Source organism: Colobus angolensis, unplaced genomic scaffold, assembly GCF_000951035.1.
Source record: "Colobus angolensis palliatus isolate OR3802 unplaced genomic scaffold, Cang.pa_1.0 Scaffold109, whole genome shotgun sequence".
Lineage (NCBI taxonomy): Eukaryota > Metazoa > Chordata > Mammalia > Primates > Cercopithecidae > Colobus > Colobus angolensis.
In genome coordinates this window covers 4754744-4770229 of record NW_012111919.1, presented here as the reverse complement: position 1 = coordinate 4770229, position 15486 = coordinate 4754744, and positions in this window count along the sequence as shown.

Below are 15486 nucleotides of genomic sequence, written 5' to 3'. Positions count from 1 at the left end.
AAAAAAAAAAAGAAGAAGGAAGGAAGGAAGGAAGGAGGGAAAGAAAGAAAGAAAGAAAGAAAGAAAGAAAGAAAGAAAGAAAGAAAGAAAGAAGAAAGAAAGAGAAAGAAAGAAAGAAAGAAAAAGAAAGAAGGAAAGAAAGAGAAAGAAAGAGAGAAAGAAAGAAAAAGAAAGAAAGAAAGAAAGAGAAAAAAAGAAAGAAAGACCCCAAGGCTGGGTAATTTATAAAAGAAATAGGTTTAATTGACTCACAGTTCTGCATGACTGGGGAGGCCTCAGGAAACTTAAAATCATAGTGGAAGGGGGAGCAGAGAGGTCCTTCTTCACATGGCAGCAGGAGAGAGAAGTGCTGAGCAAAGGGGGAAAAGCCCCTTGTAAGACCATCAGATTTTATGAGAGCTCACTATTACAAGAACATCATGAGAGTAACTGCCCCCATGATTCAGTTGCCTCCTACCAGGACCCTCCTGTGACACATGGGAATTTTGGGAACTATAATTCAAGATAAGATTTGTTTGAGGATACAGCCAAACCATGTAATTCCTTCTCTGGCCCTTCTCACATTTCAAAAATGCAATAATGTCTCCAACAGTTCCCCAAAGTCTTAACTCATTCTAGCATTAGCTGAAAAGTCTAAGTCCAAAGTCTCATCTGAGAGAAGGCAAGTCCCTTCTGCCTATGAGCCTATAAAATCAAAAGCAAGTTAGTTACTTCCTGGATGCAATGGGGGTACAGACATCGGGTAAATACACCCATTCCAAATTGGAGAAATTGGCCAAAACCAAGGGCCTTCAGATCCCATGCAACTCTGAAATCCAATAGGGTAGTCATTAAACCTTAAAGTGCCAAAATTATCTCCTTTGACACCATGTCTCACATCCAGGTCATGCTGATGCAAGAGGTGGGCTCCCACAGCCTCAGTCAGCTCTGACCCTGTGACTTTGTTGGGTACGGCCCCCTTCCTGGCTTCTTTTACAGGTTGGCATTGAATGTCTGTGGCTTTTCCAGGCACATGATGCATGCTGTCAGTGGATCTACCATTCTGGGGTCTGGAGGACAGTGTCCCTCTTCTCACAGGTCCACTAGGAGTGCGCCAGTTGGGACTCTTTGTGGGGACTCCAACCCCGTATTTGCCTTACCCACTGCCCTAGTAAAGGTTTTCCACGAGGGGTCTGCCCTTGCAGCAAGCTTTGGCCTGGACACCCAGACATTTCCATACATCCTCTGAAATCTAGGAGGCGGTGCCCCAACCTCAATTCTTGACTTCTGTGCACCCGCAAACCCAGCACCATGTATAAGCTGCCAAGGCTTGGGGCTTGCACCCTGTAAAGCAATGGCCTGAGGTGTACCTTGATCCCTTTTAGCCATGACTGGAGCTGAAGCAGCTGGGATGCAGGGCACCATGTCCCGAGGCTGCATGGACAGGGCGCCCTGGGACCAGCCTCCAAAACGATTTTTCCTTCCTAGGCCTCAGGGCCTATGATGGGTGGGGCTTCTGTGAAGGTCTCGGACATGCCCTGGATACGTTTTCCCTATTAATGTGTGTGTCCGAATGGATTTTCTTGTTTGGAAGGTGGTACATTGGATTATTCACAGGTAAATCAAGTCCAGGATCCTTCCAACTCAGTTGCCATCATTTATCTACCTTGTGTTCCTTTCATTTATCATAGAAGGAGGGAAGAGAACATGGGGAAAGCACACTTACTTCTTAAGAGCCTTGGCCCACAATTACATACATCAGAACCAATCACATTTCATTATCTAAACTCTGTCATATGGTCATACCTACTTGCATAGGAGGAGATGGTTACTGTGAAATATTATGTAGCTTCTTGTCCAGGAAATGGAGACAACATGAATTGGGGTGAGCACTTGCATTCTCTATCACAGATGTATTTTATACATTTTAATAGTTATTTTATTCTTAGTGATAGTTGTGTATTAATTTAATTTTTATTTAATTTTACTATAGTGAGAAACCTTGCTAAATGCTTGAGATTTACTGAGTTAGTTAATTATATTTTATTGATTACAAATTAATTGTTTTTCCAATTTCCAAGCCCTGAAATTGGACTATGTATTGCAATTCATGGCTATTAACCAGTGGTAACTTTTTTCTTGGTATTCCTTAAAATAATGGAACATCTTATAAGCAACTTGAGATATGGTAAAAAAAAAAAAATGCAGTGCATTATCAGTCTTAGGAGTGTTCCACGTAATGGGAAGTAATGCATATTATTTATTTGTTAGATAAAGGATTATCTCTATAAAAATTAGATCAAGCTTGTTAACATTGTTTTTCAAAAATCTTACATTATTTCTATTTGTTTGTATAAACAATCTGTTCCTGAAAGAAATAATTAGAATCTCTTTCTATGATTAATATTCTTTTCAATTTCTAGTTGGTTATATAAGTTTGCTTTATAATTTCTGCCCCTACAGATCATTAAAGCTAAAAATTGTTTTCTTTGTAGTGGATATACTTATAATAATATATAGAGTTTCACTTTACAGCCATTAATACTTTTGTCTTGTATTTTTCTTCCTGATATTAATGCTGCTCTACATGTTTGCTTTTGAGTGTGACTGCCCTTTTATATATTTTTCTATCCTTCTCTATTGAACTTTCTGTTTCATTTTCTTCTAAAGTTAACTCTTTAAACTGTTCATCTGAATTAAAAATATTTTATTATTGTATGCAAATAGGTATATATTCCATTTATATTTGTAGGATTGCTACTATATTTGAATATTGTGTGAACTTATTTTATGTTTCTCAGTGTATCATCCCTAAACTCAGACTGACTCTTATAATCAATGATTCTTATTTTCTGCCTTCTGGGGTTGAGTTGGATTTATTACACTGCTTCCATCATAGCACTTAAAACATTGCAGAATAATTTATTTGTTTACATCTGTCTACTTGCATGAACATTGTGCATTTTCCTTGCAGGAAAACTGGCTAATTTATCTTGGTCTTTGGAGCAATGTGTGGCATCTGGAAATACTCGACAAAGACTTGAATCTTCTACAGCCATACCACCCTGAATGTGCCCAATTTTGTCTGATCTCAAAAGACTTCTCAAATGAATGAATGAATGAATGAATGAATGAGTGAATGCATGAAGAAGTTGTATTTACAGATACACAATGTGGCTGTTATATCTCTATTCTGAACTCTTTTTGACTCCATTGTTCAACCTTTTGGTGTGCGGTAACTGTGTATAGTATGACCTATAAAAATGCAGAAAAACCATCCATCATCTGTCTGCCACAGGGGAGTCAGATTTGTCACTTTCTTTATTTGGTGCTCCATGAAATCCTTCTACATTTTTCTTTGATTTATCCATTTAATGTGTTTTCTATCTCTCCAGGTACTATGAATCATGCATTTCCTTTCTTCTGGCTCTGCTTGGAAAATTGGTCAGTGTCTTTGCTGATACCTTGTATCTGGGGCTTTGTACCATAGGTCATGATTGATTTACCACATTTGAGTATTTGCATTTTGTATTCATCCTTTGATGTTTCTTTGTTTTTCTTTGTAGCTGGGTTTTCTCTAATGCAAGTAGGATTAACATCTTCAAACACTTATATCTGAATTCTCCTGAGGCCCTTCTTATCGTTTACTTAAAAATTTCTTCAGTGAGGTTCACTTGCCTTTCATGCAGGAGATTTGTTGGATGAAGAAAACTGTTGAGTATTACAGAGACTCTCACTCTTGACTTTGGATATCTTTGTCACTGGATATCCCCAGAAAGGATAAATGATTATTTAGTCACCATGTGGAGATTTGGGTTTTCTTGGCTTGTAACAGTTGACCCAAAAATCAATCTTGTGAGCCTTTCATCTTTGGTGGACATATGCTGCAGATTGAAAAAGATCCTGTTTATACTGTGTATCTGGATGGATTTTGTTTCCTGAAAAGGATTTAGGAATATGAAGTAAAGAACCTTCAACTTTGCAAATTTCAGATACTCATTAAAGTGATTCATTTATTAGGTACATACTGTGCACTAAAAATGTAGTACTTGCTTGGGTTATGGGATGAATAAGACATGGTCCCTGCCTGCAGGTGAATATTTGGAATAGGAAAGAAAATAGAAGTATTACAATAACTGTAATGTGTTGTATCACTCTCATGATGGAGATATGCACATGGAGCTCCCCAGTCTCCTCTTACTTCTTTGTGCTGCACCAGCCCTTCTTCAGCCTGGCTCACCATCTCTCTGGGCCCTTTGGACTTGGACATAAAAGATTTTGGACTTGACCTAACAGTAATCATTTTAAAAGATAATGAAGGGAAAGTTTAGTTATCACATTCAGTAAATTAACAGAAATGGAGAAGGAAGAAGACAGTAGAGGTGTCTCAGTGTTAATTTCATTGCCCACCTCCCACCTTCCCCCACCGCTTCCCAAGAACAGTGACTATTTCAAAACTGGAAGCCTAGAGCTGTACCCAAAGGTCATGGTGGGGAACCTAGTGATTCTCATTTTAGCATTTAAGTCTAACTGGCATATGTTCCTGGCAATCTTATTGCATAAATTAAGTTTTAAATAAATGAAGTAGGAAACATTCTCAAAAAATGAGGACATTCAAATTTAGAACTTTAAAACTGAGCATCATTTTTTGACCCCTAAACAAGTTGCTTTGCTGTTTATAGAGTATGCTTCCATGTGTCTGCTTACAAATTGAAGAATACATGCTTGGAAAATCATTCCAGGTTCTGCAATAGAGGTGGAGGGAGAAAGAGAAGCACATTTTTGGACGAGTCAATGGGGGATAAATGCAGTGTGAGAATTTTGAGTGAATGTAATACATTGTTGGTAGTCTGTGTAATTCAAGCACAGAGCAATGTAAATATAATTGCTGTGGTTGCAAGGCAAGACATGATAAAGGCAATAGGAGTCCATGTAAGAAATGTCTGGCACTGTGAGTTGATGTGATTAGAGGACTGGCTCCCCGACTTCTGTTGCCTCTTTCCAGGGAGGTGACAGATATACCTCGTAGGTTATCAATAATACTATTAAAAGCAAATATTTATTGTCCCCTGACTATGGGATAGGCATTGTTCTAATCTCTAATGCATATGAAGTCATTTAATAATTGCAACAACTCCAAGAAAAGGGGTTATTATCTCCACTTGTAAATAAGGACAGAGAGGATAAATGATTAGCCTAAGGTCTACACAGCTGAAAGATGGACCAGCCAGGACTTACCCCAAGGAAGCCCAGCTTCAGAGTCCACTATGAATAATTAACTACTACCTAAACAATCTGGTGATACTGGGATCTAAAACTGTTTTTATGGAACTCAGAATATCATGGAAATCATTGTTGTTTAATCTTGGCTCACTTTTGAGAGGCTATGTTTGCATATGAAACCCAAAGATCCACTACCCAGAATTGGAGTTATTACCAAATTTACCCTTCAGTGCCTGTTCTGTGATAATGGACTGGAGGCTAAACATTTCTTCTTGACGATGAGCACAATGTGAAATTTTGTCAGTAGAGGGCATTGAGGAACACTGTAAGAGGAAGAGGACTTCTCCTCCTGGTTCTGGTTGCTGTGTTTGCTTCTGTCTGCTCTTGCTGCAGAATGGTCTGTCATGCAGGTGTGTGGGAATCTCCAGGGTGCTCTATCCCCACCACACACATGGGCACACACTACCTTGAAAAACTGACTGCCTCCACCTAGGCTTGATAACCATTTTCTTACAGTTCTCTTGACATGAACACCAGGCATTCCAGGCTTTGTTCCTGCAGGAATGCCCCAAATTTCTTTGCTTGTCTTCTCACTGGTGTTTGCTCACTAGTCACTTGGAGGTTTGTTCCTACTTGCTCGGCAACTGTGGGCAAGGTTTGGGCTAGGAAAACCAGCCAGCTTCTCTATCCAGTAGTCTACACCTTCCTTAAGGAGGTGTGAACTGCAGCATTAGGAAGGCATCTGCCTTTCAATTTACTCTTTCCTTGAACGCTCCCATCAGCTCTAGAGTACCCTTGAGAGTTCTTTTTACATTATTACAGTTATTCTATCCATAGCTTACTAATTATTTACATTAAGCTGCCCTATTTAAATTATCGTTTGGTTTCTGTTTCCTGATTGTACCTGGACTGATACGAAAGCCAAGTAAGCTGAGTACTACGTACTATGACACACAAGAAGTACATATGAAGGAGAACATCCCTTAGTCAGTGCAGGAAATGCTGGAGAAAGTTGTATCAAGTACTCTCTCTCTCTCTCTCTCTCTCTCTCTGTGTGTGTGTGTGTGTGTGTATGCGTGTGTGTGTGTTTGTGGATTTTTCAGTTAAGAGTAGAGATTATACTTACATATTCTAATGATGAATCTCTGTCTCAGCAAGAGAAAAAAGAAGAACTAAGTTCCCAAAAATTTAGACAATATTTGCTATCTAAATGCCAGATTGAGCAACTCAGGGACACAAAGTGAATCTGAAACCCTCTTTTGAAAGATTCAAGTCCATAAATCAACGACTAGATTGCACTCTGTGATGCCTTTTGAAATTTTACAAGAAAGATAATGTGTGTAGCATTCTTCCAAAATTGACTAATTCAAGTATAATTCAGAACAATTTACTAATGTGCAGTGATTTATAAAGAGACTTCGTTTTGCTTAAGAATTTCAGAGTAGAATGCATGAGAGAGAATGAGTGAATTGAAATGGCTCTTACATGTTATGCAAAAGACGGGCTATCGTATAAAGAGTGCTAAGACTAAAGCATCCAGAATTTTCATGCACTGATCTTCCAGAGTAACATTGTCTTTTCTATGTGAACTAGATGACTCCTGTGTGCTACATCATTTCCCTGGCGTCTGATAGGTGTCTGGTAGCATGAGTAACGCTGGTGATGTGATAAGCAGAGCAAACTGCACAGTTCCTATGTGATGAAAAGGCTCACAGGGAAAATAGTGCATCTACATTTAACAGCTCTGATTTCAGCATTCTTGTTTTTCCTACCCTCATAAATTCATTCTACCTTCATCACTCGATTATAATGAAACCAATGCCAGACATTATATCAGGTTGAACTGTTAAATTTCTGATCTTTGATGATTTTTGACCAATAAAGAGATCAAATTTATATTTCAACTTAATACCACTTTACCCAAAACTATTTTGGTACATATTTCCAAAATAATTCATATTACCATAAGAATTATTTTGAAATACAGTCAAAAGAACACTATAACACCAGCAATATATGATATAAATTCTTTAATATCATCAAATGTCTAATTGTATTCAAATTATCTTGAATTTCTATATTTTTGTATTTGTTTTATCTGTAATATTCTTGTCATGTCTCTGTTAGGTTTTAATAGTAGCTTCAAGTTGGCCTCATAAACTGAGTTGGGAAGTGTATTAGTTTGTTCTCAAATTGCTATAAAGAAATACCTGCGACTGGGTAACTTATAAAGAAAAGAGGTTCAATTGGCTCACTGTTCTGCAGGCTGTGCAGGAAGTATAGCAAACGTCTGTTTCCATGGAGGCCTCAGGAAACTTACAGTCATGGAGGAAGACAATACTGGAGTGAGACATTTCACATGGCTGGAGCTGGAGGCAGAGAGAGAAGGGGAAGGTGCTACATACTTTCAAAACAAGCAGATCTCCTGGTAAGTCACTCACACACTATGAGGAGAATAGCACTGAGAGGATAGTGCTAAACCATTAATGAGAAACCACCCCCAGTCTCCTCCCACCAGGCCTCACCTCCAACACTGAGAATTACAATTGAACATGAGATTTTACAGAGATCCAAACTGTATCAGAAAGTTTTTTTCTCCACCTCTATTTTATGATAGAGTATGTGTAAGCTTGGTAATATTTATAATTTATATAGTGGTATACTTTATTGCTGCGGCCATGTAGGCCTGGAATTTTCTTTGTGGGAAAGATTTTAATAACACATTTAATTTGTTAAAAGAATGTAGGCCTACTCATAGTTTTTATTTCTGCCTGAGGCCAATTTAGTAAATTGTTATTTTTGAGAATTTATTTTATTTCAGATTGCTGATTTTATTAGTATAAAGCTGTTAATAATATTAACTTTTATAATTTTTAGACCTGTAAAATCCTTGGTGATGATTGTTATTGATTGTACAGTTGTCCTTCAGTACCCATGGGAGATTGGTTCCAAGACCCCCAACAAATACTAAAATCCAGAGGTACTCAAGGTACATATAAAATGACAGTATTTGCATATAATTTATGCACAAGCTCCCATGTACTTTAAATCATATCTAGATTATTGATAATGCTTAATACAATGTAAATGCTATATAAATGGTTGCATTTTTATTTGTGTGTTTTTATTGTTGTAGTGTTATTTTTTATTTTACTAAAAAATATTTTCTATGTACAGTTGGTTGAATCCATGGATGCAGAATCCATGGATATGGAAGGCTGACTGTAATTTAATTCTGCTGTTAGAGAACATACTCTGAGTAATTTCCATCTTGTACAAGTAATGAGACTTGTTTTATAGCTCAGTGTACAATCATTTTGTCAAATTTTCCATATTCATGTTGTGACCAAAGTTGTTAGTATAGTATTGCCTAAATAGTTAAATCAAGATGACTGTTATTGCTACTCAAATTTTTTTTTATTCTCACTGAACATTTTGTCTATCAATTACTGAAAAAAGAGGTTGAAATCTCTACACTTCTCTCTCTCTTTAGAATTTATTTATTTTCTTTTTTAATTTTTCCTTTATGTATTTTGAAGATCCATCACTAGATTTACATTTATTCAGTATTGTATTAGGGTGTTTCAGGAAAATAGAAGCAATAGAAAATACATACACACACAAACACACACACACACATCTATTTATATATGTATATGTATGTATATATATATATAGAAAAGAGATTTTTATAAAGAATTGGTTCATGCCATGATGGAGGCTGAGAAGTCCCACAGTCTGCCACCTGCAAGCTAGAAACTCAGGAAAGCTGGAGGTGTAGTTAGAAGGCCAGAGAACCAGAGAGCCAAACGTGTCTGAAGGCCTGAGAATCGAAAATGCCAAGGGAGGAGATCAATCTCCCAGCTCAAATTCAACTTTACTCTACTTTTTTGTTTTATTCAGACCCTCAAAGGGATGATACCTGCCCACACTGGGGAGTGCCATCTGCTTTACCAAATTTACCAATTTAAATGCTAATTTTTTACTGAAATACCCTCATGGATCCACCCAGAAAGACTGTCCAATCGATATTTAGGCATCCAGTGGCCCAGTCACATTGACACACAAAACTAATCATCATAAGTATTGTGGTGTTTTTTTGACCAATCGCACTTTAATTCTTATGAAATGCCTTTTTATGTTTCCAGTGATACTTCTTACCTTAAAGACTGATACTGTTATTGGTATTCAAGCTTTATACAGCTTGATGTTTGAACTTGATATTTTCTACTCTTTTACATTCTACCTATGTGTATCTTTACATTTAATATATTTAGATATACTGGATCTGGAATTTTTATCCAGTTTGACTGGATAAGAGATTCGCTTATTTGGTGGAATGAACTTATTAATATGTTTGGATCTAAGTCTGTCATATTGATGCTTTTTTCTATTTGTCTCCTGCCCTTTTTCCTTCCTTATTTCTTCCTTTAAAGTAATGTTAAAGAATGTTTCCACTGGGTATAGAATTCTAAGTTTTATTCAATCAGCATGTTAAATATTTTATTCCATCAGTTTCTTTCTCTATTTTTTTCGAATAGGAAATCAGCCATTATTCTTATCTTTGTTCCTTTGGTTGCTATTATGAGTTTTTTCATCACTTTTGGTCTTTAGGAGTTTGAGAATAATATGCTAAGGTGTGGTTTTTCTCATGTTTATCTGCTTGTGGTTTTCTGAGATTCTTAGATCTATTGGTTGATCATTTTATTCAAATTTGGATAAATTTCAACCAGTATTTTTAATGTATTTTTTCTGCCTTGTTATCTCTTTTCTTTTCTTTTGAGACTTTCATTACATGTATGTTAGAGCTGTTGATATTGGTCCACAGGTTGTCAAGACTTTGTTTATTGTTTTAATTCTTTCTTTTGTCAATGGTTTTTATTGGAGAATTTGCATCAATTTATCAGTAAATTTACTGTCTCTATACCTGCTATGTCTATTCTACTTCTAACTCCATTCACAGAATATTTTATGTCGAATGTATTTTTTTAGTGCTAGGATTTTCATTTGATTTTTCTTTAGATATTTCTAAAATTCTTCATTTCTTCATCTATTAAACCATTTTTTTCTGAAAATATTTTATTAAACATTAATATACTAATGTCTTTTTTGCTAATTTTACCATGTGGGTCATTTTTATGTCTTCTTCTGCTGGCAATTTTTTCTCTTAAATATAGATTACCTTTTGCCTTTTCCTGCTTCATAACATATATAGTAATTTTTATTGTGCATTAGATACTATGTCTCAAATATGGACACTCTGGATTCTGTTAACATTTGTATTTTTTGAGTTTTATTTTAATAGGAATTTAAATTACTGGTAGGGCATCTTGATGCTAAGAAGGTTTAAATACAGACTTTGTGATTTTAATTTTGTACTTACTCCCAGAGTGTAGCCCTTAGTCCTGGGACATTATTTTACTTTTATGGCATTGCTTTTCTTAGATTTTAAGAGTAAACCTCAGTTGTTTAGCTATCACCCCTAGTTTGGTATGACTTGATCTCTGAAGTTTATCTCCCCAGCTGAGGAGCTGCTGAAAAGCTCTGCTCAGCTCTTTCATCTTTCCAAATCTTCAAATTCCTCTGATTTGAAACTTGGTTTCTGCTCTTACCTTGTGCATATCTAGAACAGGATTCAATCAAGATTTGAGTGGCATTTGAATGCAGAATTTGGGGCTCCCCTTGTAGCTGTTTACTTTTTCAGTGCTTCCCTCAATTTTCCATCTCTTTTGAAGCTCTTGCCTTACTCTCCACCAGATTAAGATCATCACTTTTGGCTTGAGCTTTATCGACCATGTAATGTAAACAGGAGAAGCCCTGAGGGGAAAAGTTGGTTTAATGTGAATCTCAAATAGTTTAAAGATTTCCTTTTAAAGATCAAATTCTCTCCAATTTCTGCCACTTTTCATTGTTCTTCAATGACTTCAGTATTGGTTTCTTTTTCATTTTGACCAAAATTTTTGTGGAAAGTTTAGTCTCATTCCAGCTCGTCCATTGTTACCGAAAGTGGTAGTTCTTAATTATCTACTTTAGTCTTTCACCAGAACCATGGTAATGTCCTCCTGTCTTGTCTCTCTGCCTATAGTCTTTTTTTTTTTTTTTTTCTCTTTTAGTTCTGGGATACTTGTGCAGAACGTGCAGGTTTGTTACATAGGTATACATGTGCTATAGTGGTTTGTTGCACCTATCAACCCATCATCTAGGTTTTAAGCCCTGCACGCATTAAGTATTTGTCCTGATGCTCTTCCTCCCCTTGTCCCCTACACCCAGACAGGCCCCAGTGTGTGATGTTCCCCTCCCTGTGTCCATGTATTCTCATTGTTCAACTCCCACTTATGAGTGAGAACCTACAGTGTTTGGTTTTCTGTTCCTGTTAGTTTGCTGAGAATGATGGCTTCCAGCTTCATCCATGTCCCTGTAAAGGACATGAACTCATTCTTTTTAATGGCTGCATAGTATTCCATGGAATATATGTGCCACATTTTCTTTATCCAGTCTATTATTGGTGAGCAGTGTGGTGATTATCATTTGACCCAGCAATCCCATCACTGGGTATGTGCCCAAAGGACTATAAATCATTCTACTATAAACACACATGCACACGTATGTTTACTACAGCACTATTTACAATAGCAAAGACATAGAACCAACCCAAATGCCTATAGCCTTTTAATCCACTCCTTTCTGCCTGTGTACATAGGCCATTTATAATAATTTTTCTAAAAAAACAAAAACAAAAGAAGTTCTGCTTTTTTGCTGCCTCATTACAAGCTATTTCCAGTGCTTTTGTTTGCTTCCAATTTAAAGTGTACACTGTTTACCATGCCATATATATTAGAAGAAAACCTAAAAATATTTAACAAGTTATAATTTATGGGTACAAATAAATCAAAAAGAATCACAGTCAGTGCTCCATTTTGGTTGTACTAGATGAATATCAGCCCTGCAAGTGATTTTTAAAAAAATCTTCTGCATCAAATTGAGTTTCCAGCCACGTTTCCTGATAATGCCTTCCATGTTAATCTCAATATTTCAGTTTCTAGATAATTCTTTTTGCCCCAAATATGGCATGGTATATATGGCATTATCATATATACCTGAATTCATTTTCTTAGACAGGCTGGGAAAAAGTATTGCAAACTGGGTGGCTACAAAGAAACTTAAGGCAAAAAGCCTTCAGTCAAGGTGTCAGGCATGACGTACTGTTTCTGAAGGCTTCCAAAGGAGTTTCCTAGTTGAAGAAGCATCACTGCAATCTCTACTTCCATCAACACATGGCACTCACTGTGTGTCTCTGTGTCCAAACTTGCCTTTTTTTATAAGGATACCAGTCACTGCATTAGGGCCCACCCTAATTCAGAATGACTTTATCTTAATTTCATTACATCTGCAAAGACTTATTTACAAGTAATGTCACATTCACAAATTACTGATGAACATGAATTTTTTTTTTGAGGGGGAACTATTAAACCCAGTACAATTCTTAAACCTCATTTGCCATTTCCCAACCAAATGACTCTCCCCTTTAAGTACTTTTCTAATTCCTTCCATTGAATAGTGCTGTTTCCTTCACACAAATAATACAGTTGTTTTCTTGGCTGTCCCCCTCTAATAATTTTGAGTCTTGCAGAAAGACTAGTTCATTATTTATCTTTGCTTCTTCAGAGCCTCCTTCAGTGCATAGCTTAGGGTATTCAATGTTTGGTAAATGAATGATTTTTTAAGGTAACAAAGAATGTGCCTTCTTTCTTATTCTTTAAAGCCCTCAAGCCTTATTAGCTTTGCATATTATTATCTCATCCCCTTTTGCCACAACTTTTTTCATCAAGATGAAAGAAATTAAAATCATATTCTTGGTGAATTACAAACATAAGCTGTGGTATCAGGATAGACCCTCCGCGTCTGATAAAAAAGAATAGGTAGAAACATAATGTAAGTCTAAAAATGTTACTCAGAATGTTAGTAATGATATTGACTTAATTTTGCTCACTAGGGAAGGACCATGACTGAACTCAATGTGTTGAAAAGTTCAGAGACATTAATCTTCTTATCTGTGCCCCAGAACTCCCCCTGCAAAGACAAATGAGCAAGCATTGATGAATGCTGCTTCATTAGGAGAATTTAAAAATGCAATTTGTCTTCATGAAAAGGAAGTATTTTTACATTTTCCATTTTACAATGAATCAGTGAAAAGAATTTTCAACCATTACCCTTTGACTTAGAATGGCCTTTATGAACAGCATATCAGCTCAGTAATAGACTTTAGGGGAAATCTTAATAAAAAGAAACTTCCTGGAAATATACAAAATAATATCTATAATCTACAGTTCCCTGAAAGACTTTTACTATAAAATTTTCAGAGTTTTAAATGCCTCCTTTGTTCACTTTTGTAAGAGGCAAGAAAACTAAAAACTAAGAATAACAAAAAGCAAACAAAACACATAAAATAATCTTTAAAAGGGAATTTTCAGGTCTGTCGTAGAGTAAGTATATAGTCTTCCAAAACTTGTGCTTTTCCAGTATCCATGTAATCAACGGTAAAACATTTTGTCCCCAGTGATTACATAAAAATCTATAGGATCCACAATGACCCAAACATAAATATATCATGGTCACTCTGTTCTTAGAAGGAATATCAACTTCAAACAAACTGTTGGGGCTCAAGACACACCATCACAATAAACGCTGTTTTGGCCTATTGGTTACTTTGAGCTAAAAGACATTTAGAGCCAGCCAACATAGAAGAAGTTCTTCATCTCCTTCTAAACTGTCTAAAATATACAACTCCTATTTTGTAAAGATAAATTTACATGTACAAAGGAACTGTTAATTAGTTAAGCTATCTGAACTAGAGAAAGAGGCCACTCTGAGACATTTGTCACCTGAGAGACTTTTATCTGCATAAACAAGGCAACATTTATTATCATACTTTATGTCCTTTCAACCTCCCATAATTTGTCTTCACCACCCTAGATGCCCCAATCCCCTATGTCTGTCTGCGGTTAGGGATGCTATATAAACCTCAATCATCAGGCCACTTCATTGAGTCTCATATTTTTGTGGGACTCCTGAGCATGTGTACATACATAAATTTATTGTTCTTATGTTAATTTAAATTGTAGACCAGCCCAAGAACCTAGAAATGTAGAGGAAAGCAATTTTTCATTCCCCACAAACAACCAACCAAAGCCTTAATATCAGAAAGTATCATCTGTTTAACCATCAAATAAATAGAATATGAAATTATTCAGAACCTTCATCGTATATAATCAGCCTTGTTAATGAAAGCATTGTAGTTCATTTATGTGATAGTATTCATTCAAGTAATTGTTTTTTAGAATTTAAGTTTTGTTCCCATTGTTAAATATATTTTAATTTCCTTCACAATCCATGGCGAGTTGGAGGAGCACCACCAGCACTCCTGTGTGTCACTTGTACATGGGTCTGTCTGTAGGACCTTTGTCTTGGCAGTCTGTACATTCACTACCATAAGAATCACCTGGTGGACTTTTAAAAATTCGGCCCCAACAAAGATTTTGGTTTTAAAAGGAAATGGATCAGGGCCTGGAATTCAGAAGTTTAAAGAAATATTCCAGGTGATTCAAATGCAGGTAGTTTAGGGACCACATTTGAGGAGTACTAATTCTCTCTTCTTCCACTTAAGTATGCTTTCTGTTTGTAGATCACCCTTTCTTTGTTCCAAAAGAGCACATGGAATTTGTTGTTGCATCAGTGAGATTTCCTTATATCCTTTTAATTTTACACACACACTACTGAGAAATTTTTTGGAAACCACCAGCTGGCTCCACATGTCACTTTTTTTTTTTTTGCCTAGATCTTCCATTTTTTAGTCTCTCATTCACAACTGAATACTTCATTTCCTTCGACCTTGAGAATCAATTTTCTGCAGCCTCAAAATCCTTTTTCCCTGGGTCTTTGGCCTCTACAAAATTCAGCTCTTCAACTCAAGTGCCCACCATCTGGAAAAAAAAATCCTGCTTACATTTCTCCACCTCATCAGCTCTCCATATGGCTTCAAAACTCAGTTAAAAACACATCTCCTTCTTCTGTGCTAAAGATCTCTTGATTTTCACCTCTCCTTGAGTTATAATTTATTTTTATCTCAACGTCTGCTAACCTTGAAGACCGTCTTTTAAAAAGAATTTAACTGTTGGTTGGTAGTATAGGCTTTGAGATTGATCCTAAGAAATAAAATGCTAATCATGTTGGAGAAAGACAAACTCTCTCCTTTGCAGGTTAACTGCATCTTGCAGACCTGTTTGT